We start from the raw sequence: 5,855 nt of genomic DNA on the forward strand, positions 1-5,855 counted from the left end.
TAATAATAATGATAATAATAATAATAATAATAATAATAATGAGATCGAAAAATACCTTAGGAATGAGAACCCAGGTTCGAAATTTCCCCAAGACACCTGATGAAGGCTGGAGGATAAATTAGCCGAAACGTTGTGTTAGCAACAAATAAGATGAGGACAAATATCCGTCAAATGTAAATAATCTATTCTAATATTATTGAGAAAAGCATAAATGTCACAGGAATCCATTTATCTTACTCTTAACAGTTTTGATCAAGCTAAATTATAATTGACTGCATGTCTATGTGTTTTGTAATTATATATAATGGTTAGTCGTATTGTGTATCACACAATACACAGAGAGTGCATGCTATATGTGGCTTATGTGCAATTTTTGTAGGAGTGTACGTTTTTTACTCGTCCTACTATTTCTGTAGTTCCGTTTGGTAGCTAATTTCCTTCCACTCACATTCCTAACTGCAAATCTACTCCCAATAATATATTTTTATCTACAAACTTCTTGGATTAACTTTTGCCGTAGTAGACCACCATTTTCCTTGGATGCCAAATTTACTTTACTATACTATATATTGCAGTCTCTCTATCTTACTATATGTCTAACTTAAAGCTATTGACCTATTTACTTAGGATTTACACCACAAACACTTTCCCTTTTCTAACCTGCCATTATATACACTTCCTCAGCCTGAGATTCTGTTGCCACATCATTGATCATGGTTTTAGTCTTCTCACTCTTGTATGCAACTCGCTTTCGATACGCGACTGTATGCGTTCCATGTACTTCAAATGACTCAGTTTGCCAACCCAAAGTTACCCATTTTAATAAGCTGTCCATCACCTGACTGACTTTTATTTACGCGGCAATTGTCTCCACTCCATTGCCGTCAGGACGCAAACTGACCAACCGTAGCCCCTAATAAGGTCACGTGAGAGTGTTTCTTCTAATGCTTTCCTGGAGCCCCTATTTTCCTATAAATAGCCTAAATTATACCCGCCAATTCGTCGCGCCTCAGATCTCCTAGATCTGGCCGCTGACCACACACGCGTAACACAGCCAGCCAGTTCCAGCGACGACATCAACAACACCATCGTTCAACTACGAACTACAAGCATCGCCCCGACATCGCCAGCAGCAACACGACTCTACGACTACCAGCATCGCCGCCAGCGTCAACATGACTCTACACGTACACAAGCTACCAACAGCTAACCGCAGCTTCTCTTCTCGACCCTGTTTGTGTGATTTCTGGACCACGAAAATAACAACCAGAATCCGACACCTGCGAAGAACATCTGTATTTAAGAACCCGGCCTGGCATAGAAGCCCTAACATCACGATGAGTGATCGCTCTGCCCTAACGCTTTAACTTCTTACATACAGACACTTACTACTGTGTACTCTAATTAAGAACTGGTAAATTATACGTGTTACTGACTCTTATCAATACTATGTATCTCTCGCATTCACATACATGTATTACTCGCACACACTCTTTTGTTTACATGATGGACTGTCTTATATTGTGTTTCATTATGTCGCATTCACTCACACACAGACATACAGTTTAATGCTCCAATAAATCTTACTGTTATTCATCTCTATCGGTTGTGTCAATATCGTTTTCTTTACTGGCATTTCTAAGTTCTCTATGTTATAGAATTATAACATATTTATAATTTTATATTTTTGTGTTCGACCGTGTAACGCGTTTAATAAAGGAACCTGTTTTCCATTCGTCACCATTTCTCCTTTTGGTTCGCACGGTCGTTCTTACAATCTTAACCGACAAGATTTCGATTTCTTTAATAACACCAAAACACACAAACTCCAAGAATTTGCTCCGATCACTTCACACTGCTTTATGCTGTAATCTCTTTACTTAGCAACTTATACATCTCTGGCTCGAAACTTTGCAGGGGTCTCCTCTTGTTTCATTCACATACACTGTAGACGCGCCGAGACCGAGTGCAAGTTCAACACTTTCTCTTGTAACATGCTACGCGGTTCCCAGAATTTGTACTGTTTCAAGGATTTCAATCAGCATCATTCAAACTGGGCAACTCACTTGCAGACGGTTTCCCCTCCATCCCACCTCTATCTGCCAGCATTACTACTTGGAGTGTTCCATAATTCATCTGTAATTTTTCAACCATGGTATGAAATCTGTACTCTTCCTCTTAGAAGAATAGTACAAGTGTCTGAAACGCCTGGCAGGAAGTTAACTCACTGAAATATTTTTTACGGAGTGAATCCGTTACCATGGAAAGGGACCAACAGCAAAGGCGGATTGGTTAGTGTTGAGTGCATAAACACTAATAGAAACGGAAATTATGTCAATATCTATGTCTAAACTAAAGGATACACCACAATGTTCATCCTGATCTTGCAGAACAGGATGCATATATGGAAAATTGAAATTAAAAGCATTTTCGCCAATTAGTTTGTACCTTTGATTGGATACGCATGTAGTGATGTTTTTAAGGTAAACAAAGCAAAAACTTCTGAAAGGTAATGGGGTCTTCGGAGTTGGATTAAGTTGTCATTCAATAAATGATCAGAAGTTAATTTTTGTTGCTCCAGTCGAAATTGGATCCTTTCTTACTCGAAAGTGATACTGAAGTAAAAGCTATTGCTAGTTAAGGTAATCGGTTATATGCTACCTTGCTTTTACTGGAGTTCATGACGATGTGATGTGTAGTCCAATAATTTGATTTGGTAGGCAATATATCTTCTGTGAATTTTCAACTTACATTTTTCTGTTAAAAAATAATATTCATTAATATGTTACGGTCATAAAAAATTATACGACTCATTTGAAACGTTCTAATATTTATGAATTTAACAATACTAAAGCGACTCTCTAAAAATATTATTCTGGTATCCAGTTTTTAGATTAAACCAGATTGACAGAGGTTGAGGGAAAGTGATATACTTTTCATCCTTTTCCATCGATAAAACGAAGATTATTGTTGTTTAGTCCGAGGTCCTGAAAGAACAACTATGATCAAAGACGCTTCGACCAGGAGAATCCCGGCTAAAATGTCCTTTTTCTTTTGACATATAGGACATATATTTCTTGAAAAATCAAGTAACCGCAAAGAAAGTCCTGCTTTGGCCTAAATGTCGTGTAATAATATGAATACATGATTTTAACAGCTTACAATAAAATTTGACAACTGTGAATAATTGTATTTTCTAATTTTAAACTTTTAAATCAGATGATCTTCAAATATGTTTTATGTAGGCAAGCCTATCAATAAGGATGATAGGTAGTGAACGACCAGTGGTGTTTTGACGATGACCAAAATACTTAACTTAACTCAACTGCCGAGTCATTAACTACGAATCTACTGACTGTAAGGAACAGTTTTAAACGTTTTTCTGTGTACAAACTAATAGCGTAGACCAGTTTCCTATCTTGGGAAAATTTACCTTTCATTTTTTCAAAGGCATTGAGAAAGACTCAAGTTCAGAGAGAGAATGGAGAATGATAACGTTTATGTCTTTTCAAAGGTAAGTCGTGATATAAATAAAGTAAATTAGCAGAGCAGTTTTAATGCCTTGCGGTATTTTGCAATGTTTCGATTTGAAATCTAGTTTAGAGTCTTAATAGTAATAGTACCAACCTAATACTGAGGTCGATATAATTGACTGATCCCTCCCTCACCAAATGTTTAACTTCGTGCCTCTATTAGAAATAAAATGATAATTTAAAAATATCACATGGACGTGCAATTCGTTTCAATTATGTTTATGTCTTCTAAAGAACAGTGTAATAAATTGAATTCGCTTATGGAAAGGATTAGAAACTGGGCTGCTTACTTGGAACCTCTTACATTGTCCACATATTTACAAATAAGGGTATATAGAGTGTAAATAAAGGTATAAATAAGGGTGTATGCTAATAGTCTCCTTAGCTAATCTTGAATGCATTTACTCTTTCAAAATTCTATCATGTAATTCATTAATTCTTTCAAAATTCTTTCAATTTTGGAACCTTATTCTGAAAACACTAGTTGTAGCAAAGACCTAAAAATGGTTCCCACAGGTTAACTGGTATTCTCGTTTCTTCACTTTCTTGCACTTCCATCATTCTTTAATGAACTCTAGTAGTATTTTTATTCTCTAATTCTTTCTTATCTCTGTATTTTCTTACACGAGTTTTTTTCTATTTGTTAAACATTTCTTATAAACTGTCATGAGTTTGTTATTCATACGAACTTCAACTGTTCGATTTTGATTGCAAATCGATCATTCAACAATGACAATTCAATTTTACTGTACCTAAGTTCAAGCCTCTTCCAGTATTCATTAAAAACTAACCTGCTCTAGATTATCTTCATATGTTTACATTCTTTTTACACAATGGTCCGCAAGATACGGTCTTGTAATGGAAAGAAATTAAAAGAAGACTGGTGTGGTGGTGTGGTGTGGTGGTGTGGTGTGGTGGTGTGGTGTGGTGGTGTGGTGTGGTGGTGTGGTGTGGTGGTGTGGTGTGGTGGTGTGGTGTGGTGGTGTGGTGTGGGGTGGTGTGGGATGTGGGGTGTTGTTGGTGTGTGGGGCAGGTGTGGCTAAGCACAAGTGTGGCTGTGTGATAAGCTTGCTTCATAACCACATAGTTCCAGGTTCAGTTCCACTGCGTGGCACCTTGGGCAAGTATCTTCCACTATAGCCTCGTGTCGACCAAAGTCTTGTGAGTGGATTTGGTAGACAGAAACTGAAAGAAGCCCATCGTGTATATGTGTGTGTGTTTGTGTTTGCCTCCTACTATTGCTTGAAGTGTTGATTTGTTTACGTCCCAGAAACTTAGCAGTTCGGCAAAAGTATTGTAAGTACTGGGGTCGAATCATTCAACTAAAAATTCTTCAAGACGGTACCCCAGCTTGGCTGCAGTCTAATGACTGAAAGAAGTGGGACAGAAAGCTTAAACAATCCTTAGCAGAACAATCCACAACTGTTTTGCTTTACTGTAGGTATGTGGATAACATTAATATTCTAGTTAGGACAAACTCTATTAACTGTAATGTAGAAACCGAGAGGAGCCTAAAGGAGAGCATCCAGCATGTAGCTAATTCCATCCACCAAAGTATCAAGGTAACTATAGATTATCCCACTAGGCACCTTAACAATAGACTCCCTGTCCTTGATACTGAACTTTGATTAGAGACTGTGAACAACAGAGTGCAACTCCCCCACTCCTATCACATGAAACCTATAGTTTCTAAATATTTTGTTCACAAGAACTCAGTTTTGTCACACAACATGAAAATCAACATACTGACAGCAGACTTAGTTAGGATAATGAATAACGTGTTCCCACTATGCAAACCCTATAAAACAAAGAAACATGTACAGAACTTCATGCACCACATGCAATTCTCTGGATATGATCAGAAAGATAGGGTTTGGGTATACAGGGGAGCTAGAAAGAAGTTAGATAGCATTATGTGTAATGAAACCAGTGGCACCTGCCTTAGATATAGAAATAAAGACTGGAATAGGATACAAAGAGTTTGTGACAAAGCAAACAAGGTAAACACATGGTACAAGGCCGACAAATATCAAAGAGTGATATTTGTAGAGGCCACAACCCATGGAGAACTAGCTTGAAGATATAGGAAAGCTCTGAAGGAGGTTCAACTCAACATTAAGATCGTTGAAAAGCTAGGAGGCTCCATTAGATCACGACTATACAACAAAAAAAATGATTAAGTAAATGAGTGGAAATCAAACCGGTGAGTGTATTAAATAATAAGGTACTAAAAGAGAATGACTCCCCGCAGACACAATAAAAAATACACACACACACACACACACACACACACACACACACACACACACACACACACACACA

At 37.4% G+C, this 5,855-nt stretch overlaps 1 protein-coding gene across 5 annotated transcripts in view; it reads right to left on the bottom strand.

The window, feature by feature from the left end:
- Nucleotides 1–5,855, bottom strand: part of LOC106872169 (uncharacterized) — a 127,580-nt gene that overhangs the window by 2,044 nt on the left and 119,681 nt on the right. Inside the window, exon 10 of one of the 5 annotated variants that reach the window (XR_008264109.1) lies at nt 2,449–2,757. The exons of the other annotated variants lie outside the window; for them this stretch is intronic. The gene's annotated coding sequence lies outside the window, so the exon portion shown is untranslated. The remainder of the gene's footprint in view (nt 1–2,448; nt 2,758–5,855) is intronic. 5 annotated transcript variants of the gene reach the window in all.

The sequence above is a fragment of the Octopus bimaculoides genome, chromosome 5, assembly GCF_001194135.2.
Source record: "Octopus bimaculoides isolate UCB-OBI-ISO-001 chromosome 5, ASM119413v2, whole genome shotgun sequence".
NCBI lineage: Eukaryota > Metazoa > Mollusca > Cephalopoda > Octopoda > Octopodidae > Octopus > Octopus bimaculoides.